Source organism: Triturus cristatus, chromosome 2_2 (genome assembly GCF_964204655.1).
Source record: "Triturus cristatus chromosome 2_2, aTriCri1.1, whole genome shotgun sequence".
NCBI lineage: Eukaryota > Metazoa > Chordata > Amphibia > Caudata > Salamandridae > Triturus > Triturus cristatus.
In genome coordinates this window covers 1,086,401,601-1,086,429,413 of record NC_140582.1, presented here as the reverse complement: position 1 = coordinate 1,086,429,413, position 27,813 = coordinate 1,086,401,601, and positions in this window count along the sequence as shown.

Genomic DNA, 27,813 nt, shown 5'->3' with positions numbered 1-27,813 from the left:
AAACACGCTGAAATCAACGCCCTCCTTAAGAAGCCAACAGCAGACCCCAAGGACCTCAAGAATTTCCGGCCCATCTCCCTACTCCCCTTCCCGGCGAAGGTCACCGAGAAAGCAGTCAACAAGCAACTGACCAACTTCCTCGAAACCAACGGCTCCCTCAACCCATCCCAGTCTGGCTTCCGCAGCAACCACAGCACCGAGACCACCCACATCACAGCCACTGACGACATCAGAACCCTGCTCGACAACGGAGAAGCCACAGCCCTCATCCTCCTAGACCTCTCAGCTGCCTTCGACACGGTCTGCCACCGCACCCTAAAAACACGTCTCCACAACACAGGGATCCAGGGGAAGGCCCTGGACTGGATCTCCTCCTTCCTCGCCGACAGAACCCAGAGAGTCCGCCTACCCCCGTTCCACTCAGAGGCCACCAAGATCATCTGCGCCGTACCCCAAGGCTCATCACTCAGCCCTACGCTCTTCAACATCTACATGAGCCCCCTCGCCGACATCGTCCGCGCACACCACCTCAACATCATCTCCTACGCCGACGACATGCAGCTGATCCTCTCCCTGACCAGAGACCCAGTCACCGCCAAATCCAACTTCCAAGAAGGAATGAGGGCCGTCGCCGAATGGATGAAGATCAGCCGCCTGAAACTGAACACAGACAAGACGGAGGTCCTCATCCTTGGACCATCCCCCTCCGCCTCGAACGACTCCTGGTGGCCCGCCACCCTGGGCACAGCACCGACACCCACTGACCAAGCACGCAACCTAGGGTTCGTCCTGGACTCATCGCTCATTATGACCAAGCAAGTCAACGCCATCTCCTCCTCCTGCTTCAACACCCTCCGCATGCTACGAAAGATCTTCAAATGGATCCCCACGGAAACAAGAAGGACTGTCACCCAAGCCTTCGTCACAAGCCGGCTCGACTATGGCAACGCACTCTATGCAGGGACAACAGCCAAGCTACAGAAAAGACTGCAACGCATACAGAATGCCTCCGCACGCCTCATCCTGGACATCCCCCGCCACAGCCACATCACCGCCCACCTGAGAGACCTGCACTGGCTCCCGGTCAACAAGAGGATCACATTCAAGCTCCTCACCCATGCACACAAAGTGCTCCACATCCCTGGACCCGAATACCTCAACAAACGCCTTTCGTTCTACGCCCCGACTCGCCAACTTCGCTCTGCCAGCCTCGCCGTCGCCACCGTACCACGCATCAGAAGAACAACAACAGGCGGCAGATCTTTCTCCTACCTCGCCGCCAAGACCTGGAACTCCCTCCCCACCCACCTCCGACTGACCCAAGACCTTCTCACCTTCAGGAGACACCTCAAGACCTGGCTGTTCGAGCAGTAACAGCACCCCCCCGCCAACCTCAGCATCTTAAAACCCTCGCGGGTGAGTAGTGCGCTCTATAAATGTACTGATTGATTGATTGATTGATTCAGTGTCATCTGGTTTTGGAGTATTACCCACCCAAGGAACTCTGCTCACAAGTTTATCTGGTTGTGACATAGCGTGAAACCACCAAGTCTGGTGTTAGCCCAGTGGATGACCTTGTTGACCAATTGTTCATAATCCTCATGTGCTTAATGGGGGTGCATTTCTTAAAATCACAACAAAAGGGGTAGCCTGAGGGGGCAGTTGCAACGTGTGGCCCCTAGAGAAATCAGTGTGCTGCATAGGGCCAAGGCTTATGCCTCCAGAGCCACACAATCTAGCTTGCTGAGCCTGGTCCTCACTAGTGCCTACAGAAGACTTTTGCGCACATGCCTGTGATACATGAATAGGCATGGCTGGACTAGAACTACAGGCGGTATCGTTAATAGCCCAAGAGGAATCAGTCACACCATCAGGGGCTTAAGGATGTGATGAAGGGGTGTGATGAGTGGGCCAAGTCAGTAGTGCAGCCTAGTGGGCCAGATAGGAAGGATCTTGCGGAATGTTGCACCAGCGGAGTGTCCCTCAACTTAGCCAAAGCATCCTCAACCTTGCTTAATCTGTCTATAATAGGGCCCAGAGATGCATTAAGAGAAGCTATTATACTCTTCCACATTTTCGCGGGCTAGAACCGACAACGAATCTTGCATACAGCTCATTAGTCAAGGGCTAAATTCACATGTTGAAGCTTGGGCTGGGGTAGATGACACAATAGGTGGTTCTGGATGTAGTCTTTTGATTTGGCATTCCTGTCCAATCTCTTCCTCTTGCCCTCTCTGCTATTAGTCACCTATGAATTAGTCAGATTAGTTGGGCACATAAATGGTTGGTCTCATCCCATGTTATCATCACACTCCTGAGTAGTAAAAGCAATCAAGGTTTTAGTGCCGGTGGAAATGGCCAGTTCATCAGGGCCCAAGGCTTGCAGAGGAGGATCTGTGTTGGGAGGGCATGCTGACAGACATGGTGCTCAGGGAGAGCTTGTGATAGCTCAGGAAATGGCTTGGGCAGAGATGTAAAAGACAGGCGCTGTTCCGCCAAGTCAATTCCCTACTGCTGACCCCCAGAGCAGGTTGCAGAAAGCTGTCTAGGGCGAACCTGGGAAAGGTTTTGCAGCGGCAGGATCAGCCCTCCGTTTCCCCATTGATGCTCACGAATGTGGTGTAGTGTAGTTCTGAAAACAAAATCAAGATGCTGTGTCTCAGGGAGCCAACACTTCAATAGGCTGGGGGTAACAACATAAAATTTGGACGATTATTTCCCAAAATTGCTGCTAAGCAAATTTGACATTGCTTAGTGGCAATTCTTTTGCCGCTGACAATCACCAAAATTCATTGGCATGTAAGTGACGTATTTATAATACGTCGCTACATGGCGATAGTATCTGCTAGCCGCCAGGAAAACTGCAGCTAAAATTAGCGTCAAGGCGATAAAAAATTTGATAATATTGAGAGAAAAGGGACAAAAAGCCAATTAGCGGCAAAGAAATTCCCTTTTCAGCCTCTAGAAGCACAAATAGCCTATAAATTCACCTCTAATGAAAAAATAAAATAAAAACAATGGCATGCAGAATGGAGCAACCAGGGCCAAGTACAGCACAGGTCAACAACCCCCCCAACCAACCGCAACAGCCAGGATGCCCAGCCAGAGTCCCGAGGAAAGAGGAAATGTAGAATCAGGGTCTCATATATGAAAAAGTGATGCATCCCTGGAGAAAAACAGTGATGCAGCACTTTTCATTGCAACATCCTTGCGACACCATGGTGGCCAATGCCTGGAGGTGCGGACAGTCCCCAGGACCCGGAGGCCCCGGTGGACCTGCGTCTGGGACCCCACATTGGAGACACCAGTGCTGTGTAGTTGCTGCGGCCTGACAGTGGGGGCAGTCCACATTGGTAGTGAGCCTCTGGGCTGTGGCAGTAGACATTGAGGCGTCGGCGATCGCCCTTACCTGGCAGCGTAGTCTGGCAAGTAGCATGGTTACACGTTGCGGACATGTGTGGGACGACCCGCGCCTCTTGGAGTTGTGATCGGTAGAGCGCTCCTGCACACCGACGTGGGGAGGTCTGCATTGAATAATGCTAATCCGGGCGTGCATGCGCTGGCCGGACACTGTGGAGGTGAGGCACCTGAGCTGCGCTGAACTTGTGTGGTGGCGGTGCAGCAACTTCTCACAAGAGGCCCGCCCTGTTGCATCACCTGCGTCGGGAGGCTCCCCAGTGGAATTGGCGGTGACTGCTACACCCAGGATTGTGAAAGTCACAGAATTTGAGAGAGCATGGCAGAATGATTCCCAGTGTCCATGTCCAGGTCAGGAGAAGGTGGGATTGGGAGTAGAGGAGGCCCAGGGGTCGACTCGGACCCAGGCCTAGCACCTGTGGGTGGTGCACACCATACGATGAGCAATCCCTGCAGTGCAGCGGTCCTACATCGCCAAGGGCACCGCACAAGACTGGTGGTGGATTCCACTAACATGGCACTAGTCGCTGATATCAGCCGTTGGTGGTGGCAGGTGCCTGGGGCACGGGGTCGTTCAAGTACCGGCCCTTGGATGTGCTGCCTGATCTGCCCTCACTCACTGGGGAACACGGAATCCAGTTGCCACTGTTATCTCGGAAGAGGCGACCTGGTTGCGCTGCCTTTCCTCACCCCTGGTAGTGAGATCTTGGGTGTACAGGTGATTTCCTATGGTGCCGCCCTAATTGAAGATTCCTGGCTAGCATATACCTGACTGGAGGAGAGGGGCCGGCTGGCCACACTGAAATGCACCGCATTCCATACACAGTGCCAGGGCATCTGGCGCAATGATGTCCCGCCTGCAGACGGGGGTGGAATTGACATTTGGCAGCTCCTCCGTGTCAGTAAACCGAGCGGCTAGGGTTCGCTGTCCGGTGGGGCAGGTGACAGAGGACACCCTTAACTCCAAACTAGACTCTGTACTTGCAGTGGGTACCTCCCTTGAACTAACGCACACTTCCTTTGAGAGACAAAATCACAGTCAACTTCACCCTGGAGCTCGCAGATCATCACAAGTTAACTTACAAGGTACACAACATTGAGCAAGAACTGGTAAAAGGTGGAAGTGGATAAAGCCACAGTTATTTTCTTCCCTGACTGCACCACGGGGGTGCAGAGGGGCTTGTCTCTAGTGGTTAAGTGATGCCTCCGAGAGTTGGGCATCAAATACTCCCTCTTCTACCCGTAAAGGCTGCAGGTGATCTCAGATGTTGACACGCAAATCATTGACACCGCTGAACAGGTCTGGACCTGGCTGCAATCTATTGGTCACCAGATGCTGCGGACAGGGAGTGAAGGGTCTGCGCAATAAGCCACTCATACTGGGAGGCGTAGGAGGAGCAGGCTCTCTACAAGCCACCCCCAGTCAGCAGCAGGTTATACAAGAGAGGCAGAAGGCGCCGCATGTGGCGGTGAAGATGCGCAATCGCACTCAGACAGGATTCCAACACATCCCCTGAACGCTCCCTCAGCAACGTGGGCTCCACTGCAACATGGTCATCTGTTGCGGAGTCCGTGCAGCCCCCAGATGTGACTCCTCAGATTGCAGATAACCTAATTTAATGTTGACTGGTTGTGTGTCTCTCCTACTTCCATGGTTACAGACAGCTTTGGAAAGTCTCTGGTTTTGTGCAGTTCCTGTTCTCCAGCTTCCGAGGTCTGCACTTAGAGGGGATCAGGTCCAGTCGTCACCCATAGGGAACAGAGCAATTGTTCAGGTGAGCGATGCATTTTATGGGTGGTGGTCTCTGTGGTGCTCCGAGCTGCAATGGCAAGAGGTCCATGGCATTGCTGACCTTGCCAAGTATGAATTGCGGGAGTTCTTCTATTATCCGAGGGCCTCATTTATAAAGCCCTAGCGGCACTCTTGCAACGCTGTAACATCACTTGTTTAACGTTTCGGGGCGCGATGTGCCACAGCATGTTACCAAGGCCATGTAAAGCCAATTTGCGTAGCTTTTCAAGGCCTTGTAAATATTTGCCTCTTTTGCGCATTAATAAGTGTGAAAAAGAGCGTTCAATGGGTGTTGCTGTGGGCGTTCCCACGCCAAACCAATAGAATCTGAAGCATTCCCATTTTTCAGAGAAACCATAAACCTTCTGAATGCGTCAGAATCTAACACCACCCCAAGGATGGCGTTTGGGTGGCGCTACAAGAATAAATGTTTCTTTTCTCCTCTTTTTTTCACTTTTTCTATGTGTACAGCATTCTGCATCACACAGAGAAAGTGGAAAGACACTTGATTGATGATATTGTGCAGGTAGATGTCCCTTCCTGCAAAGCATCAATAAGCACCGAAACACAGTCACCCTTGCACCATGGCGCATGGGTGCCTGTGTTGGCACACGGCAGCTATTGTGCGCCAATGTAGGGGAAAAAGACAGGGGGGCTTATTCATGAGCCCCTCGCGACAGTTTACCACCACTGGTGCGTCATTTTCTTGACATACTTGCAACATTGATTTTTCACTACATTGTGCCGTATTTACAAAGTGACCCATCTAGGCATATGCATAACCATGTAAAGCCCTGTGCCACATTATACCTACTTCGGGTATGATGTATGCAGGGCAGGCATTCCCACGCAACAAAGCCTCATAAAAGTGGCTCAGTGAAATCTATCAGATTTCACTGTGACAATTCTAGGATGCAATTGCATCAAAACCTTGCACCTGCCTCATGGCAGGCGTAAGGGTGACGCAGTACCATAGGATAGGCTTGCCCATGCATTGCTGGAGTAGCTTCATGCTTGCGACACAGCTGCAGCAATTCGTGACTTTAGCGCCAACAGTTATGTCAGGAGTCCAGATGTATCTGTCATTGATTGAGACATGGAGCGCAGTACAGTAAATACGGCACATCCATGTTGTCGCAAGGAGGGCCCAGTGAAAAGTGTCCAATTGCTGTTTTATCACAGCAATGCAACACTTTTCAAGAATGGGGACCAGGAATACGCCTTATCTTATTGATAGGGCGAATTCCTGACATTTTGTTTAGGCACAGGGCAGCGCAGCAATATTACTTGCAGCACTGTCCAGCACCCAAACATCTTATATATGGCCCGAAATGTTTACATTGATTTTATGACCAGGTATTTTCTGACCTTAAAAAAATGCCTCTAATTGGACTTAACAGCAGTTTTTTTGGTTTTGCGTCATACAAGGAAATTCTTGTAAATATTGTGTTGTGTGTTTTGCGGGAATTTTTACGTGGGAACTTCTACCTTGCATCTCATTTTTGGTAAGTCACTCTAACAGAAGTGCTGATGTGAAAAATTCAAGTTTCTGCTAGAAAATTGCCGCTAACTAGAGTTAGCAGCAACTTGTAAATAATATGATAAAAAAAACAAAAAACGCCGTAAAAATCAAAAAAATTGACGTTACGGAGAAGTTCTTGAAAATATGTCCTATGGTACCTTTAGATAGCAGATTTCAGGGGGGTGGTCCCGGCCCATCTCCTCCTGGAGCAGATGGGCCCGCTCTTGGCGCAGTCTTCGCCCAGGAGCGAATCACGCGAGTCCCATGCTGCGGGACTCTTCCTGGGATTATATGGCGCTCAGGCGCCATACAAACATTGAGGCCCTCCTCCTGTGGGCCGAGGCTGCTGGGGAATGGGGTCCCCTGAGGCAGTCAAAAGGGTGTGGCATAGCGAGGCTCCCAATTCAGAATGAATTCACACTCGCTGTACCAAAACAGTAGGCTCAGCCATTTGTGCCTGCTTCATAACTGTAGCTCACCAGTGAAACACAGACTGGAAATTGTAAACTGAATCTCCAACTACAATTTTGCTATTCTAGTCCAAGGTTTTCCAGCCTTTCTGGAATAAGAGCTACTCATGATCAATTCAACTTTTCCTGAGCTACTAATATTATTAGCGTTGTAACAGAAATTAAATCAAGCAATATTACATTAGTGGCTACCCTTTGCAAGATTATTAGCAGTGATAACCTCACAGTAGCGGCTGCTACCGGACAACATTGTTTATGGGGGGGATAAAAAAAAACTTACCTGAAACAGACAGAAGGCCACCTCTCCTCCGTCCTCTTCTTAGCCGGCAGCAGGAAGCACCAGGGCAGCAGGCTCTCCTGAGCCAATTACAATGCTGCCATGCAGCATTGTGATAGGCTCCCCATAGCCAATCACATTGGTCTGAGCGACAAGGAGGCTTTGCAAGATTCTCATCAGGCAGTGTAATGCAGCCTGGTGGGGAACATACAAAGTGATCATGACTGCTTGACGGGCCCCAGCGGGCCGGCCAATCAGTCATATGCACTTAGGGAGTGCATAACACTCCTTCCCCTGCGCCGCCCAGCCCCGCCCTGCCCACCACTGACATCCATAGGAAAAATACAATGGCATTGTAATTTTCCTTTGGAGCAGTGGAGCGACGCTCCTTTGCCTTAGTGGAGGAGCTGCCACTGTAACCTCAGTTCATCAGGCACAGTTGCAAACAGTACAGACAATCGCAAATATGGTTTTAAGCAACGCAAAACATCAGCAGCAAAGAAATCAGAGTCCGTGATCATACAAGAATAATATGAGTAACGTAATATCGCGAGTAGCTGGGGCGCGCCCGCCCCCCCACAATGGGACCAATGGCTCAAAGATCTGGATTGGTGTCAGAGGGCGGAGGAAACTATCTATAGGTCCAGAGGTTGTGTGAAGAAATGGAGGAGGGTGTGGGGCCCATGGTGCAAGTACCGAACCTCGGGAGGTGGGGGGGCAGTAGTAGCGGGCCCCTTTGGTTGTCCCTTTGATCCTCATTTGGGTTATGTCATGCTGTGGGTTTATGAACCTTCTGATCACTGCTATGTACTGTATGAGACCTTGAGCAAAGTTAATAAAAAGATTTATAAAAAAAAAAAAAGAATAATACGAGTAGATTGTGTTCTTGACGTTTCAATCTTCCATTTTTATTATTTCATTTTAATCAATAGCGGTATTGCTTTTTCTTCATCAGCCGACGCGTTTCGTCCTGTTGACTTAGGACTTCTTCAGGGCTGAATTTTAAAAAAAAATAAATATATATATATATATATATATATATATATATATATATATATATATATATATTCACTAAAAAACCATAGGTTTCAGGGGTGTTATAGTTAGCTGGACTTTTCACTTGTACAAAACCATTGAAATTCCCTCGTTATAGTTAGTTCAGCTAACTATAACTCGCGCGCCCGCAATGCACTGCTGATGACGTCACATATTACATCACTCATGACATGGTCAGTGACATCACTCATGACATCACTGATGACATCTCAAATGACATCACTGATGACATCACCCAGTGAATGTGTGTTTTTCTGAAAATTAAATATGTTTTATACATGTATATCTCAAGGTCGATGGAAGAATAAATGGGTATGTAAGAGTCTAAATGGATGATTTGTTTTTGAAAAATTGATTGTGTAACTGACTGATTAAGTGTATCATAGTGAATACATGGCTTAGTGAGTAATGTTTAAATATGTAAATATCTGTATCAGTCTCTCACTTTGTGTATAATAAGTGGCTGCATGGGTTGGTGAGTAGCTACATGGGTGTCTATATAGGTTATTAGTTGGTTTTTTGAGTATCAGTCTGAGTGTCTGCATGGTTCGGTGGGGGGTATTACGTAGTGCATAGGTGCATGAATGAGTGACTCACTCTTTGTATGTGTTGAAGACAGCATGTGTGCAGGACTGTATGGGTGGATGAGTGTGTGTATGGGTGTGTTAGTGAGTGAATGACTGTCTCAATAGTGTCTTTATGAGTAACTACATATGTTTTAAACTAGTATATGTGACTATTGGTGTATATAAGTGAGTATATGTGAGAGTGAGAGATTGAAAGAGTTCCTGTATGAATAAGTATGTGTTTCTATTAGTGATTGTTTAAAAGACTAAGTATGTGTCAGTTTCCGTAGAAGTAAGTGTGGTGGTGTGTGTATAACTGTATATGCAAGTAAATGTATGTTTGATTATTTATTAGCATGAGTGACTATGTGTGTGAGTAACTCTATGGATGAGTGGCATTGTGTAACAGGATGTATAGGTGTATGAGTACATATGATGAGTGAGTACATGTATGAGTGACTGTATAGGACTGAGGACTGTTGGTGAATGAGTGGATGTGTATGTGGATCTTAGAATTACTGAAGAGGTTGTTGTAACTGGTATTGGTATGTCCATTGTTTTGAAAATTGTAGTCTCTATTTTTGAATGTGTGTATCAAAGGTTATATTAGGGTGAGAGGAGGTATGCCACTCTATCACAAGGATGATGTCATCAGTGATGTCATCAGTGATGTCATGAGTGATGTCACTGACCATGTCATGAGTGATGTAATATGTGACGTCATCAGCAGTGCATTGCGGGCGCGCAAGTTATAGTTAGCTGAACTAACTATAACGGGGGAATTTCAATGGTTTTGTACAAGTGAAAAGTCCAGCTAACTATAACACCCCTGAAACCTATGGTTTTTTTCAGTGAATTTCTGAGGTTTTTTAAATGCTAATTCCTAACTATAACGTGCCTGAAACCTATGGTTTTTTCTGTGAATTTCAAAGGTTTTTTAAATGCTAATTTCTAACTATGCCTACAGAGATAGGACATGTGAAGAATGAAGAAAAAATGCACAGAAAGAAAAAAAAGAAGTGCAGAAAGAAACAACAGAAGTCCTCAAAGACGAAGAAAAGTGCAGGAAGAAGGATAACGTGCAGAAAGAACAAAAAGAAGAGCAGAAAGAAGCCTTGTTGCAAAATCATCCTGTACCCTCAACTTTTTCAGACGGATACTGGTGGTAACTGACTCTGACTAACCAGTCCTAGAGCCAGTGCTATGTTAAAAGACACTTAGAATACAGTGAAAACACCTACATACACTAGGGAACATTATGCGTTGGGGTCCCCCTGTGATTAGCATGACCTCCTCTGTAAGCCCCTAGTATATAATAGGGCAGGGGGATTAAAACTACCTCTTAAAACAGGCCACAGGGCGTTTTTGCACACGTTAACTCAGGCCCCGTCCCCTCCCTTCACCACTGTGTAAACACGCCCTGTGTCCGTTTTTAGTTGGGAGATTAAGTTCATTTGAATCCTGAGGGTCCCTAGGGTCCAACTAGCCCACTAGGTACCTCCAGTAAGTGCCACAGAGAAGCGTTGCAGAGAGGTGTAAAAAGTGGCACGGCCTGGACCACCTCTCTGCAATGCAGCTCAGTGGCGCTTACTGGAAGCACTTGGTGGGCTAGTTAGCCCCCAGGGGCCCTTAGTATTGAAGGAAAATTATATCCCCAATTTAAAACGTGCCATAGTGCGTGTTTGCACACGTCACCTCAGGCCCCGTCCCCTCCCTTCACCACTGTGTAAACGCGCCCTGTGGCTTTTCTAAGTTGAGAGATTAAGTCCCCTTGAATCCTAAGGGTCCCTAGGGTCAAACTAGACCACTAGGTACCTCCAGTAAGCGCCACAGAGCTGCGTTGCAGAGAGGTGTAAAAATGGGCTTGGCCTCAGAACACCTGTCTGCAGCGCAGCTCCCTGGCGCATACTGGAGATGCCTGTTGGGCTAGTTGGTCCTCAGGGACCCTCAGTATTGAAGAGGAATTAATTCCCCAACTTACAACTCGCCAGGGGGCGCGTTTGCAGAGTGCTGCAAGGAGGGGGCGTGGCCTCCGGCCCGATGCCAGTCTTTTATTTATTTTAATTTTTTAAGAAGGGGGGCTGTGTGGTTCCCCTTCTTATTCTAATTTAATCGCCCTGATGACCCCATCCCCCAGGGCCTGTCTCCTAATTAAATTTTTTTGACCCCAATCCCTAGGGCCGGCCACTGTTTTTTATTATTTTTAAAAAATATATATTTATAGACACACCTAGGACATGCTGGACAAACCGTACGTACCTATCACCATGACGATTTGCGTGATATTCATTAAAAGGCGACTATGCATACAATGAATCCACATGGAATGTATTAACACCACTAGTGAAGCTCTGACATGTCTGATGCCCTACCGTGCCTAATCCCGGTAGACACCCTTGTCATTTATTTATACAAACATGGGTAGCTATTGACGGTCACATTTAATACACATGCACACCAAGCCATTCAAAGGGGATTCGACAAAAATTCGACCAAAACTATGCAAGAAACCCCCCTCACGGTTAATAAAACACACATACACTGCCGGATGTGTAATACTTTTTATTTTACTCTCTGGAAAGGGGACGAACATCACTCGAGAGTCACAGCGCGCTCCTGGCAGAGCCCAATGCTGTGTTACACCCACCATTGCCTGCTGAGTGCCACGCACCTCTGTGTTGTATTCCACTAGCTAGTGCATATGCTATGACACTCTCTAGCCCATGTGCACTGTAACACCACCCCGTGAATATGTCATGCACACTTGTCTTCGCACGGGTTGTATTGCCCCTTCTAACGTGCCTTCCTCGATGCCTATGTTATAACGCACAGTGCTATGCCATACATATTACAATCTGGGATCCATATCTTTGTCACAGTGCATATGCAACGTTACACTCCCCAGCACATATTTTATATTACAACTTTAGAGACTAGTTAGGTTACACAACACTGCCCTGTGCATATTACACTCCAAGGCACATAACGCATAGCACGCGCTAGTGCCTGTGCTATCTCGCACTCTCCAATGAATCTGTCATTGCGCACAATGTATTGCATATTATATTTCACGCCCGGTTCATCTTATATCACGCTTTTTGGTGCATAGTTTATACCATACACTATATCTAGTTTTCATTTTCAATCGTGCTCTCAGGACTATGTTCTATATAACACTGTGTTCACCTACCCTTTTCACGAGCATTACATTTTGCGATAGGGGGTGGAGGGTCAGGGGGTGTTTCTGCCAAGTGAGCCCGGAGTCACAGTCACAAACGTCCTCTTCTTCCTGAATAAAAGTGAGATTATGCTGCATACTTGTTCATATTTTAAGTAGTTCGCACAGACACACGTTTTAAAAACAATAAAGTTCCTAATACCCGCCTTCTCTGAACAGTTAGCTTGCTGCCCCATCCCCCTCCTCCCTATCCTCTGTTGTGTGAATCCATGGACTAGCCTCCTCCCTCCTGCCATGCATGGTCTGATGTGCTGCCACTGCCCTCAATTTAGTATGATGTACCAGTCCACTCCTCCTGCCCTCCATTGCCCAATTCTATGCCCCATCATTGACCTCCTGCTTAAACTCTGTGCTTAGCTTGCTGCCCCTATTCTCCTTCCCCCTGCCCTCTGATGTCTTTGTGCATGCCCCTGCTCCATCCTTTTTGCCCACCATGTTCCATGGACCTGCCACTCCTATCTACTCTGAGTGTTCTGTTGAGCTGCCACTCCCCTCCCACCTGCCTAGCATTGTCAGATGACTGTAACCTGTCCCTGCCACCTCCACCCTGCATGTCCACATGCCATGCCCCTATCCTCTTCCTCCTGTCCTACATGGTCCATTGTACTGCCACACCCTTCTGCCCTCCCTGGTCTGTTGTGCTGCAACTGCTCCTCCTGCCTGCCCCGTGCGGTCTGTTGTGAGGCCCCTTCCCCTGAACTTTCTTGTCTGTGCACAGGTCCTGACCCTCCCTTCTATCCTCCATCGTCCTTTGTGCATGCCCCTGCACCCTCCTTCTTGCCCATCATAGCTATTGTGCTGCCACTAACCCTCCCACTTGCCATGCATGGTCTTCTGTGCTGCTATGGCCCCTCCCACCTTCCCTGTGTGGTCAGTTAGCTGCCCCTGAATCCCTCCATGGTCTGTGTGTATGCCATCACAGTCTCACTGTTGCTCTTCATGGTGTGTCTTGCTTCTAGTGCCCATCCTGCCTGACCTCCATGGCTATCTTGCTGCTCCTGCCCTGCCCCCTTGCCCCCAGCCCTATGTTTACATGCGCAGACCCCTACTCCCTCCCTCTTGGCTTGTCTGTTCCATTGTAATGCCCCTGATCCGTCCCTCCTGCTCTTTATGGTCTGTTATGCTGCAGCTTTCTCTCCTGTCTGTCCATTATGGTCAGCTAGCTACCATTGCCTCTTGCCCCTCTGTTCTCTGTATCCATGTGCATGGTCCTGTCCCCTCCCTCTTGCTTTCTATGGATTGTTGTGCTGCACTCCTGTCCCGCATGCCCTATGTGGTGTATTGTGCTGCTGCAAACCCTGATGCCTGCCCTGCAGGGTCAGTTTGGTGCACCTCTCCATGTCCCTCCTGTCCTCTGTTATCCAAGTCCATGTCCCTATCCATTTCCTTCCATGATCCAATGTACCATACTTGCGAACATTTTGAACTTGGTAAGAGCCTAAGAGGGAGATTTTGAAAAAAAACTGGGGTATTGATTTTCCCCTTTGAGTTACATTGAAAAAGAGGAGATTGTAGACAGGAGACAGATCAAATAAAGCCCATTTGAGCTTAAAAACATTGGACGTTTCCTGGCTGAATCGGGTCTGTTGGCATGTATGGTTGTACTACCATTGCCTCTTCCTTCTGCCCACAATGGTCTATTACATTGCCACAGCCTCTCTTGCAAGTCCTGTATTGTTGGTTTGTTGCCCCTGCCCCCCTTTCCACTGCCCTCCATAGTCTGTTGTGCTGCCATGGCCCTTCCTGCCTGCTCAGTGTGGTTAAATTGTTGCCTTTGCACCCTCCTACCTGCCTTCAATTTTTAGAGTCCGTGCCCCTGGCCTCTGCCTCTCAACAGTATCCTAATGAACAACTAGATTGCTAACATTCTATATTTATTACAAAAGTGTGGAACGCCTGACGTCATCTTGATGTAATCAAAACTGTAATACCTAGAGCATTTCCTTTAGAAATTACATATATGAGAGGGTCTTATTGGGATCAAAATTATGGTTAGTGCTCAAAAGACTAAAATAAGGACATATTTTCTGAGTTTGCAAATAGCGACAAAGCACTTTTAAATTATTTACCTTTATGTTTTTTATCCAGTTGACCACTTGATTAAATGTTGCACTTAGGGGAGAGGATGTGGTGTTACTTCCAGAACTGCAGACTTTGCAACTGGGGAACCAGGTTGGAGTTTCTGCTTCAGCTCGACATTCTGTGATTCTGGTCAAATCACTTAGTCTCCCCATGTCTACAACCAAAATGAATTTGTTCTTGTGTGATGTAACCAATGCTCATGTAAAGCACTCCAATACCTGACAAGTCTGCACTATATAACACTGCAAAAACACAAAATAATAAGTGTTTTGCACACTTCTGTCATTGGGCTATATTTGGGCTACATCTGGGTGATTTTGGGCTACATTTAGGCTCTTTTGTCTCCGGTGGCCATCTTGGGAGATTTATTTGTTATGAAGTTTCCTAATTTCCTCATGTACTGCAGTCTCCTCAGTAGGAAATGCTTTCAGTTTTTTACTTTGATTCCATCATGAAGGTATTCAGATATGTCACACATTTGCCATAAATTCTGAATGTTAGCACTCTAGTTGCTCATTAGATCACTGTAGTAAAACTACTGTTCACCATGGAAGTCTGCTCCTGGTATTAAAAGTGCATGTTTCAGTCTGCATGTCAGAATTTTTTAATGAAATAGAAGAGGATTTGAGAAGTCACTCAAAATGTGCCCTCATTTTCTTTCTTCAGCATTAATCATAATTTCTATGGCAAAATGAACACCCTCATTGTGTTCCTTTTTAAATTAAATGTTTTAAGTGTTACCAGTTTATTCCAATCAAGATGGCTTCAGGTGTGTCATACTTTTGTCATAATGAAGACAGTAAGCGCTCTAGTTGTTTTTAAGAACACTCTGGGACATTCTGTCATTGGGCTATACTTGGGCTACATCTGGGTGATATTTGGGCTACATTTGGGCTCTTTTGTCTCTGGTGGCCGTCTTGGGAGACTTATTTGTTTTGAAGTTTCCTAATTTCCTCATTTACTGCAGTCTCCTCAGTAGGAAATACTTTTCAGTTTTTTACTTTGATTCCATCAAGAAGGCATTCAGATGTGTCACACATTTGCCATAAATTCAGAATGTTAGCACTCTTTTTGCTCATTAGATCACTGTAGTAAAGCTACTGCTCACCAGGGAAAACTGCTTCTGGTATTGAAAGTGCATGTTTCAGTCTGCATGTCAGAATGTTTTAATGAAATAGAAGAGGATTTGAGAAGTCACTCAAAATGTGCCCTAATTTTTCTTTCTGCAGCACTAATCATACTTTTTATGGAAAAATGAACCCCCTCATTTTGTTCCTTTTTAAATTAAGTGTTTTAAGAGTTACCACTTTAATCCAAGCAAGATGGCTTCAGGTGTGCCATACGTTTATCAGAAGTAGGACTGTTAGCGCTCTAGTTGTTCTTTGGAACACTCTGGGAAGCTGCAGTAGTAGAACACAAAGGAATCAACTGACAGTCTCTGCCCTTGTTGGATGTACATGTTTTACTGAGAATGTCAGACTTCATTCTCACATGACTGAGAAAGATAATGTGAATTTACAGAAAATAAGCTCTCAGTTTAGCTTATAGATCACCTTCCAAACCTCTGTGGGAAAAGCATGAGAAAATATTTTTCTCTCAATCATGATATCCCAGCAGAAGGCTTTTTCACATGGTGAAATCACCTTAGAACATACCACAATTCCTAAAATGAGTATGGTACCATCAACAAATGATTTATAATGTAAGTAAAGTCTTAAAACATTCTATTAACTGCAATGCTTTTTAATGAGGTGCTATCAGTATATTGGTCCCAAGATGGCTGCCAACACTTCTTGGATGAAGTGCTGACAGCCAATCAGATCTCAGGATGAGATGTGTGGTTAGGCTCCGCCCACATATGTATATGATTTTACTTTTGATTTTCTCAGGAACTACTGAACAGATTGACACCAGACCTGCAAAAGGCACATCCCTGACCTGTGGACTACCTCTCTGCCAAATTTCAAGTAATTCTGTTCAGCCGTTCGGGCTGTACCTTGGACTAAAGGTCCCTATGGAAAATTGCATAGGAAAAACGCGTTTTGGGACCCCCCTTTTTTCTCAGCCCCCGCTTGACGAATCCCCCGAGACTTTCAGGGTAGGAGCGGAGCGGAGCGCCCCACCTATTTTGAAAATTTCGCGAGGATTCGTCAACCGGCGCCAAAGTTATTCCAAATAGAATGTTGCGGATTTCCTATGGAAACACGGTCCTAACTATAACTATCTACTGGCGACCGCCAGTAGGTAATATATATATATATATATTACCTACTGGCGGTCGCCAGTAGGTAGTTATAGTTAGGACCCCTTTTACATAGGAAATCCGCAACATTCTATTTTGAATAACTTTGGCGCCGGTCGACGAATCCTCGCGAATTTTTCAAAATAGGTGGGGCGCTACGCTCCGCTCCTACCCTGAAAGTCTCGGGGGGATTCGTCAAGCGGGGGCTGAGATAAAAGGGGGGTCCCAAAACGCGTTTTTCCCATGCATTTTTCCATAGGACCTTTAGACAGGGCTACAGCCCGAACGGCTGAACAGAATTACTAGAAATTTGGTAGAGAGGTAGTCCCTAGGTCAAGGAAGTGCCTTTTGTAGGTTTGGTGTAAATCTGTTCAGTAGATTCTGAGAAAATAGCCTTTAAATCAATATATATATCTGAGCCAGCTTACGGTACGCGTACCGTAAGCTTACCGTACGCGTACGGTGGCGTGCGCGAGCGCGATTCTGATTGGCTGTTAGATCTTAGTAAACATTCGAATCGGCCGAAACCAGGAAGCGGCGGCCGCCATTTTGTGTGTTTCACTCAGAAAAAAAAAGAGTGAAAACAAGAAAAGGGGGCAAGGAGGAGAGTTACAGACCCCCTTACATTTGTGAGGGGGTCAAAGAAGGACTGTAAAGTTCAAAGAAAACATTTATTGATTTTTAAAAAAATCACGGGGTACGCGTACGGTAAGCTTACGGTAAGCGTACGGAAGAAAAAATAAATTAAAAAAGAAATGAAATGCAGATTTAAGAGTTTAGATATTAGGAAGCTCTAAAAAGAGCCGTTGTGTTTATGAAGTCATTTTTTTAGTGGTACCTACAAGTAAGTACCGATGCAGAGTCTAAGGTTCAAGAGGAAGACTCTGTTCCCTTCATCATTGAAGTGCACACCATCTCCTCTATAAATGTCTTGCATGTCATAACGCAAGTTGTTGTGGTAAATGGCACCCATACCATAGTCACGGAGGAAAGCAGAAACAGATTTGTTGACGTGCTTTCTTGCTTTGTCAATCTGCGGACAGAAATGATTGGACCAGTTCCATTTTTGCCTTTGGCATATGTTGGAAAACACAAAGGCAGTTTTAGGGAAAAGTGAAAACAGTTGTGCAAAGGTGTCCTTCATAAGCATTTCCAGACCTACCCCAGTCAAAGTGCCTAGGTCATTGCCACCACAGTGCACTATTATGAGGTCAGGGTGTTGGATTTGCATGAAGGATTTCACCAATGGCATCAATTGGTGCCACTTTAACCCTCTCTGACCAATCCATTTAATGTCTACATTTGGCAAAGCAAGGTCTCTCACCATACCTGTTTTCTCTGCAAACTTTTCACTCCAGAAGACATAGCTGTGCCCTACAATCCACACTGTGAACATCTTCAAAGGAGAACTGGATGCACTCAGGAGGTGTCTTTCAGTAGAATGGCAATATGAAAAGAAAGACAGTTTGGAAATGGAGGCATACATATTTTTTTCAAAACAAAAAGAACTGATTGGCTGTTTCATACCATTCTAGAATAAAAACTAGGCTGTATGTGTAAATTAATAGAAGCATGTTTTGTATTGGTACAAAAAAATGTGTTACCAAAGAACAGTACTATGGATTTGCTGTTAGGTTTGAAAAGTCAAGCACTCTTGCTCTGTGGAATTGAAACATTGTGTGGCGAACTTCTGACCTAACTCCACACAGCAGTGTTCCATGAGCTGTTGCTATGGTAGCAGGCAGAAGTCAAGTTGGGGGAAGGGTACTAGGCAGAAGTCAAGTTGGGGGCAGGGTACTTTTGGAAAAGGTTTGGTTTTCAACCAATAGAAATGTGTGATTACATTTGAAAAAAAGGGGGAAGCACTGAGATTTGAAACTTACATGTATATGTGTGGAAAAATAGAGGGAAAGTTTGCCATTATCTGGTTCTGCTGAGAGGAGAGAGGTGTACAGCTCTGAGATCCTGGCTCTGCTAATCTGCTGTTTGAGTGCCACATTTCTTTCACAACTAACTAATTTTAAAGGTGAGGTTAGAGTTTGAGAGGAGATGTATATGGTAAATTAAGAAATGAATAATAGAAATGGAAATCCTTTTGTTGAAGTTGCGTTTATCATTTTCTGTTTTGGGAGAAATTTAAATGTGAGGAACATGTAAAATAATATGGACTATGTTTTCACGATAAATTAAGGTGTACTGGAAAAAAAAAGAATAGTTTAAGGGTTTGAGGTTGGACTCAGTAATGCAAATACATTCAGCATCACTAAGGCTGGTTGCCCTTGCTGGAATGTAGGCAGCCACCCAGGTTACACATGGTGGTGGTCTGAAAAAGCAGTTTGGACATGTGCATTTAAAAAAATCAAAAAAGTGGATTCATAATGTGTCAGTCTGTAAAAGTGATTTTCACTTGCCCAAAAAAAAGAGCAGTAAGTGTGCTTTCAAATTGGCAAAGAAATTTCGTTTTGGGACTAATGTGAAAACATGACTCTGTGTGGAAATAGGAATTACAGGCAGAGATTTATTGCGTTTTTCTCTGGTGATTTCACAGTTGCATTAGTAGGAAAAAGGGGGAGCGATTTTTTGGGGGAAGAAGCAGACTCTTAGCACACACCCAGCTCCTTTCCATGTATAATCATGCACAGTATTTACAAGCGAGTGGGGTTTTCAGGTTTCAGTCTGTAATGCAAATACATTCAGCATCACTAAGGCTGGTTGCCCTTGCTGGAATGTAGGCAGCCACCCAGGTTACACATGGTGGTGGTCTGAAAAAGCAGTTTGGACATGTGCATTTAAAAAAATCTGAAAAGTGGATTCATAATGTGTCAGATTGTTATTTTTTTTTGCCCGCTGTAAAATGATGAATGCAATTGCTTTCACAATTTATAGTGAAATGCAATATATTCTGAAAACAGCAAAAATAAGGCAAAAATATTTTTTGAAAAATATATAAATATGTGTACTGTATTATAAAATGTTTTAAAAATATTAATACTTTTTTCTTTTTTTTCAGATTGATATAGAAAAATTTCGAAAACTAGAACCATTTTTAAAGCAATTTTTTTTTAAAACAAATGAATAAATATTTTTTTGAGTGGGTATGGTAAGTCAATAATAATAATTGTAGTCTCTCAAGGACCTTGTAATGTGATAATTGATTTTTAGTGTTTTTAAAAAAAAAAAAAAAAAAATTACGCGTACCGTACGCGTACGGTAAAAAAAAAAAAAAAAAAGTTTTTAAAAAACATATGTAAAAAAAAGATGAAAGATAAGGTTGGCTCTTAAAAGAGCCGTTGTGTTCATGCAGGGACAGAGGAAAGAAAGACTGGGAAAATTAGTCAAAGCGACAAGTGTGCTGATCTATTTTGTTGTTCACTAGGGAAACACTGGTCTCCCTATGACAAATTAGATCATGACAAGAGGCGCATCGAATATCAACCCTCGCAAACCGAGGGTTAATTTCCAGAGGGCCAGCAAAAGGAGATGCTCCCCCCACAGATGAAGGGCTCACCTGACCTGCAGAAGAAGGAGTCAGCCCTGCAGATGATGGTCCAGGCTGAGCTGCTGTGGATGTGCTTGGTTGACTTTCTGAAGAGATACCTCCAAAAAGTCGAGCATGTGTCCTTCTGTGTACATCCTTGAGGTGTCTCTTCATGGTATGATTCCCAAAGGAATACTTCTTGTCAGGATTACCTCTTGAAAGTACACGCTTACACAGCTTACAAGTTACTAAAGGTGCATTTACCTTTTGCTGGCCTTCAGGAAAAGTAAAATAATCCCATACATAAGAGGGCTTTTGTTTCCTCGCTCTCTGCCTCAAGGTAGTGCTGCTAGTGCTAGCCTCACTCTCAGAAGAGCTCTGCTGTTCTGCCATCGTATCACAAAGACAACCCAGCTCCTTCTCCTAAGGGATCACAAGCAGAAATGAGGGGAATGGGTGTGGTGTAGGAGAGTTCTAGAACTGAAAGTAGTTTCAACCAATCAAAAGTTGTGTTTCATGATCACATGACCTACCGTACGCTTACGGTACGCTTACGGTACGCTTACGGCAAAAGTGCGCATGCGCGTAAAAAAGACACGCGCTTGCGTGCATGCGCATAACAGTCACTACCCGACACTTCCGCGTAACGTGCGCGTGTAGCGTACGCGCGCACGCGTCCCACGCGGAGTACGCGCGGCTACGCAAATTGCGTAACTATACGCAAGCAGCGTAGAAAAATTACGGGCGTTGCGTAAACCGTACGCTTACCGTAAGCTTACGGTACGCGTACTAAAAAAAATAATAAAAAAAATAGAAAAAATGTACTGCAAATAAATTTTACATGTTTATTTTAAAAAATATATTTAAAAAAACCATATTAAAGAATTTTAAAAATTTAACCATAGTCTTTATAAAAGGTAAGAAAATTAAAAAAAATATATGTTTTAAAAAAATAGAAGAAAAAAAAAATTAGCATTTAAAAAACCTTGCAAATTCACTGAAAAAACCATGGGTTTCACACACGTTATAGTTAGGAATTAGCATTTAAAAAACCTTAGAAATTCAGTGAAAAAACCATAGGTTTCACACACGTTATAGTTAGGAATTAGCATTTAAAAACCTTAGAAATTCAGTGAAAAAACCATAGGTTTCACACATGTTATAGTTAGCTGGACATTTTACTCGTAAAAAACCAATGAAATTCCCCCGTTATAGTTAGTTCAGCTAACTATAACTCGCGCGCCCGCAATGCACTGCTGATGACGTCACATATTACATCACTCATGACATGGTCAGTGACATCACTCATGACATCACTGATGACATCTCAAATGACATCACTGATGACATCACTGATGACATCATCCTTGTGATAGAGTGGCAGACCTCCTCTTCCCCTAATATAACCTTTGATACACACATTCAAAAATAGAGACTAAAATTTTCAAAACAATGGACATACCAATAACAGTTACAACAACCTCTTCAGTAATTCTAAGATCCACATACACATCCACTCATTCACCAACAGTCCTATACAGTCACTCATACATGTACTCACTTATCATATGTACTCATACACCTATACATCCTGTTACACAATGCCACTCATCCATAGAGCTACTCACACACATAGTCACTCATGCTAATAAAGAATCAAACATACATTTACTTGCATATACAGTTATACACACACCACCACACTTACTTCTACGGAAACTTACACATACTTAGTCTTTTAAACAATCACTTATAGAAATACATACTTATTCATACAGGAACTCTTTCAATCTCTCACTCTCACATATACTCACTTATATACACCAATAGTCACATATACTAGTTTAAAACATATGTAGTTACTCATAAAGACATTATTGAGACAGTCATTCACTCACTAACACACCCATACACACACTCATCCACCCATGCAGTCCTGCACACATGCTCTGTTCAACACATACAAACAGTGAGTCACTCATTCATGCACCTATGCACTACGTCATACCCCCCACCGAACCATGCAGACACTCAGACTAATACTCAAAAAACCAACTAATAACCTATATAGACACCCATGTAGCTACTCACCAACCCATGCAGCCACTTATACACAAAGTGAAAAAATGATACAGATATTTACATATTTAAACATTACTCACTAAGCCATGTATTCACTATGATACACTTAATCAGTCAGTTACACAATCAATTTTTCAAAAAGAAATCATCCATTTAGACAGTAATATACCCATTTATTCTTCCATCAACCTTGAGATATACATATATAAAACATATTTAATTTTCAGAAAAAACACACATTCACTGGATGATGTCATCAGTGATGTCATCAGTGATGTCATTTGAGATGTCATCAGTGATGTCATGAGTGATGTCACTGACCATGTCATGAGTGATGTAATATGTGACGTCATCAGCAGTGCATTGCGGGCGCGCGAGTTATAGTTAGCTGAACTAACTATAACGGGGGAATTTCATTGGTTTTTTACGAGTAAAATGTCCAGCTAACTATAACATGTGTGAAACCTATGGTTTTTTCACTGAATTTCTAAGGTTTTTTAAATGCTAATTCCTAACTATAACGTGTGTGAAACCTATGGTTTTTTCACTGAATTTCTAAGGTTTTTTAAATGCTAATTCCTAACTATAACGTGTGTGAAACCCATGGTTTTTTCAGTGAATATATATATATATGCTTATATGTCTATATACAATTGTATAATCTTACACATTTATATATACAAATAAATTAGCATATGACACACATTAATTTATCTTCATTTACATATATATACAAAGAAATACATCACCATATGATGCAAAGCAATATATATTTACATACCAAACCCACAAACCCAAAAACTCAAAGAATATTAGTACAGAAAACAACAAATGACTAGAAATTTCAAAAGATTTAGCTCAAGAGAACAGATCCGAATCAGTTCCAACAAAGCATGATGTTCCAATGTAAGCAACTATGAAATAGAAAAAAAGAGAAGAGAAAATACAGAAAAAGCAAAAAAGAAAGGAAGGGAGAAAAAGGAAAGAAGAGAAGAGGAAGAAAAGGATATGTTTTATATCCAAAAATTACTATCAACATATAAGTTAAAAACAACAACAGCCTAATGTTTCCTCCACCTCAGAAAACGCTTAAGAGGTGACGGACCCATTTGATTTGCGAAACACATACAATTAACCATATCATTCTATGCAGAGAATTCAAAGAGGACACCTCTTAACATCAGTATATGAAATAATTGAAATTCCTCAAACATGATAATAATGGTAAAGTTCACATACCAAAATGGTGGCACACCGACCACCCTTGATTTCAAATATTTGTATGTCCATATAACCACATATTTCTACAAACAAACATAGAGGAAAGAAAATAGAAGAGAAAAAAGGAAATATTTTACTATACATTTCTTCAAGTCCATAATCCATTATCGATCTAATTCACTGACCATAAATATGTGGTATATCATCTTACCTATATCGAATATTTTCCCAAAAATTCCTAGATACATAAAGACGTCCAATACATGTCTTATGATGGAACTTGACTATCATTAGGCAAGAATGGCTTGATAACCGACATTTTCACAACAATATCTGCCAAAAACAGCCAATAGGAAAGTCTGGCATCAATGAGACAAATGGTGTCCAATTCGACCTGTGAATAAATGAATCCAAACGTGAAAGTATATCCTACATAGTCCAATCACGATCTATACATCAAACACTGTCTAAAGTGTGAAAACCACACCATTTTTCAATCGCCCTTATGTAAGGACGGACCTAACCTGATTCATTCCTACATCTTGTAGCTTCCCAAGGGTGCCTCAATTAGCACCCCACATTATTATTAACATATCGAGAACCAAAGAAAATATATATACATAATCTTATGACCCCAAATGTATCAGGCCACCTCCTTACAAGCATGTCAAAAAAGACGACAACATTACCACAGAAATATCGAGCCGCTATTTTAAAGGCAAACCCGCCCCAACCACGAGGAGAAGGTAACAAAATCACTTTTCGTATTAATTGTCACTCTCAAAGTCAGAAAGTCCGATTTTAGTTTTTAAGTTTAAAATTGAAGAGATCGCCACGAAAGTCTGTGCATGGATCTAAGTACATAGTTACCAAACACCTACATATATTCAAAAGGGGCGTCACAAAAAGTCTGTATACTAGACTAAGCACATAGTTAACAAACACTTACTTATATTCAAAAGGAGCACCGACTTTCGTCCAGTTCATCAAACGTTGGTATCGATTCAGTGGTTCTTTTAAAGCACCCTCCATGCACTCATATTCCGGTCACGTGCTCGAAGCTCATACCGGTATCCAGCAACCGCCCCGATGCAAAGCTCACATGGGCGCCATGTTATAATGGTGTTAACGTAGTCAACGTATATATTAAAACATCCCAAAAAGGAATAGAGGTAGTGATTTTTTGATATTGTGACATCACATTCCTAGTTTCCAAAAAGTATATCTTACCAGCGGGCCGGCCAATCAGTCATATGCACTTAGGGAGTGCATAACACTCCTTCCCCTGCGCCGCCCAGCCCCGCCCTGCCCACCACTGACATCCATAGGAAAAATACAATGGATTGTAATTTTCCTTTGGAGCAGTGGCGCGACGCTCCTTTGCCTTAGTGGAGGAGCTGCCACTGTAACCTCAGTTCATCAGGCACAGTTGCAAACAGTAATGTAAACAAGGTTTAGCAAATATGGAATGTCTCTTTGTGCACATGACTGAAAATTCAGCTTTAAATATGTGTTGAAAACTCAGACATTTTAGTCCACATCTCAGTTAATGAGTTCTGAAAATACACATATTTTGTCTTGAATTTTGGTATACATGAATTTATTTAACCAAGTAAAAGCATCTAAGTTAGTTAGATGGTCTGCACACTGGAGAGTTACTTACAGTAGGTAGAAGAGCTACCAGTAGCTCATGAGCTACTTGTTGGAAAATCTTGCATCTAGTCCTTACCGGAACCTGGTTCAACAAGAGTTCCCTCAACATAATAGACCTCCTGCTACCCCCCAGGTCACTCAATCATTAGCAGTGACTGTGAAGAGATAATTGGAGAGGATCTGCAGTCCTCTTCAGAACCTCCTAACGATGCAAAGAGATGCTTTGTTTTAACGCTTGAAAATGTAACTAAATGAACAACAGATCTTCTCCAACTCAATGTCATGTATTACCTTCCTAGTAAAAATGCAGCATTTACTGAGGAATGCATAGAGCTCACCCAATCAACTCAATGTGACAAGGTCATTTTTTTGGGAGACTTCAATCTTTATTGGGGCAACAAACAAAGATGACTCTGCGGTCAATCTCCTCTCCTCGTTCCTTACTGGAAATGATCTGATACAACACAGCCACAGTCCTACCCACGGGAAAGGAGCAATATTAGAGTTAATTATATTGAAGAGTGACATACTCATAGTAGAAGATCTCATACCTGTAGACTGGTCTGGTCATTTTTCATCTTTCTCTCCATGTTGCTCTCTCACTACATTACCGGAGGCTGACCTAAAAAGGAGTTAGCATGGTTTTGTGATACAAATATTATGGACCTCTACGTTCTTGGGTGCAGAGTATACTTAACCTGATCAATTCTGACTCCGGTATTAAAAGAATATCAATCATTCGACAGTCCTCTATTCCGTCTTTTGGAACTGTTTAATCAATTAACTCCACTTAAGAGCAGAAAGAAAAGACCAAAACCATTGGCCTCCTGGATTAATAATAGTCTATTTAAGGAAAGGAAAGCTCTGAGACTGATGGAAAAATCATGGAGACAATCACCATCCACCACCAACCTCACTTTTTTCAGAAAGGCAAGATTCATGTATAAAAAAACCATCTTCAGTGCAAAAGCGACTCATTTTAGATTGCTCATCGACCACCCCAGACAGCTCTTCGAAGTAGTTAGAATTGCTTGCAACACTCCCAGGTAAATTAAATTTGACAAACCCGTTGCTAAAGCAGAAAGTGCACAGTTCTTAGATACTAAGGTGAAATTGATTGAGCAATCACTGATAAGCTGTCTGAATCAACAATACAGCCAGATCATAACTTATAAATCCAAGACCACTTGGCATTTCTTTGACAAAGTAGGGAAGGTCAAATTATAAGTACAAAACCCTGAGACCATTTTGCGGTCCCAATTCCCAGAAATCTAACAAAAGACATTGCCATAACACTTGCTTCCATACTGGACGAAATTAGTAAATCTCTCACTCATCCAGGGAGTGATTCCTGACTGCTTCAAGTGTGGACAAGTCACCACACTGCTCAACAAACCTCCGGCAGCCATGAATAACCTCAACAACTTTTGTCCAGTTTCCAAACCAATCCATGCAAAAGTCATCGAAAGATGGATAGCGTACCAACTTACTCAACATATCCCGGACAACAATCTCTTAGATGAATACCAATCAGGATTCAGTCAAGTCTGTTGCACTGAAACAGCACTTCTTCAAATCATCGGCAATGCACTTTGCATCGTGCAACTCATGCCTCTTGATTCTACTCATCCCGTCAGCTGCCTTTAACACAGTTAAGCACAACCAGCATCTTGACACTCTTAAAAATTGGATTGGCGTTGATGGAGTGGTTCTCATACCTCATGGTCAGATCAGAGAAGCTAAAAATAGCCTTATGCTTATCTAAACCATTTGCCCTTACAGTAGGGAATTCTCAAGAATCTATCCTTGCCCTGACCCTATTTAACCTCTATGTTGAACTCCTAGGAGTTTTAATAAGAAACTCTGGAATTATCTACCATCAATACGCCGATGACACTCAACTGTACATAAAGATCTCCTCCCCAAGCAACATCTTCCAGCTAGCCAGCACTATAAACATGGTTGAATAGTGAATACCTTCCAATCATTTAAAGCTGAACCCATACAAAACTGAATTCCTAATCGTTTTCGGCATTGCAATCATCACTGTCAATACAATCATGATTGGGCTCAACCAACATCCTCAACTGCAAGCCACCATTGTCGGCAGTGCTAAATCACCTGGGATTATCCTAGACAAAATCTGGTGCTTCATTCCAGAACAAGAGCTTAAAACACTAACTCAATCACTGGTCCCGTCTAGAATTGACTATTACAATTTTCTCTTAATTGGTTTTTCAAAGATTCATCTCACTCCAATGAAATCAGTTTTACATGCGGCATCATGTTTCGTCCCTGCGGCCAAAAGGAAAGACCATTTACTCCACTAGCTTCCATTTGAAGCCAGAACCATGTACAAAATGGTTTGCATCATACCCAAGGCACTTCCCACATCTACTGCAGAGCAATTGGCTACAACGCTGCAGATGTCCGGTGGGTCTAGATCAGCCCGGAAAGTTGAAACTCTGCTTCTAGACCCCTGACCTTTGAAAAGGAGCTATCTATTTATCCTTTTCAGGGAGTGCAACCCTAGTCTGACATTCTCTACCTCTGAGTCTAAACACCACCACCTCACTGGCAATCTTTGTTTTGGAATTGTCATCGTTTCTATTCAAAAGACATTTTAGTTCATTTCTTTTCATCTTCCACCAAAAAGTGTTGCCAAAAATGTGGAATCCGCCATTTTGAGTCAACTACGCTAAAGAGCAGCCCATCAT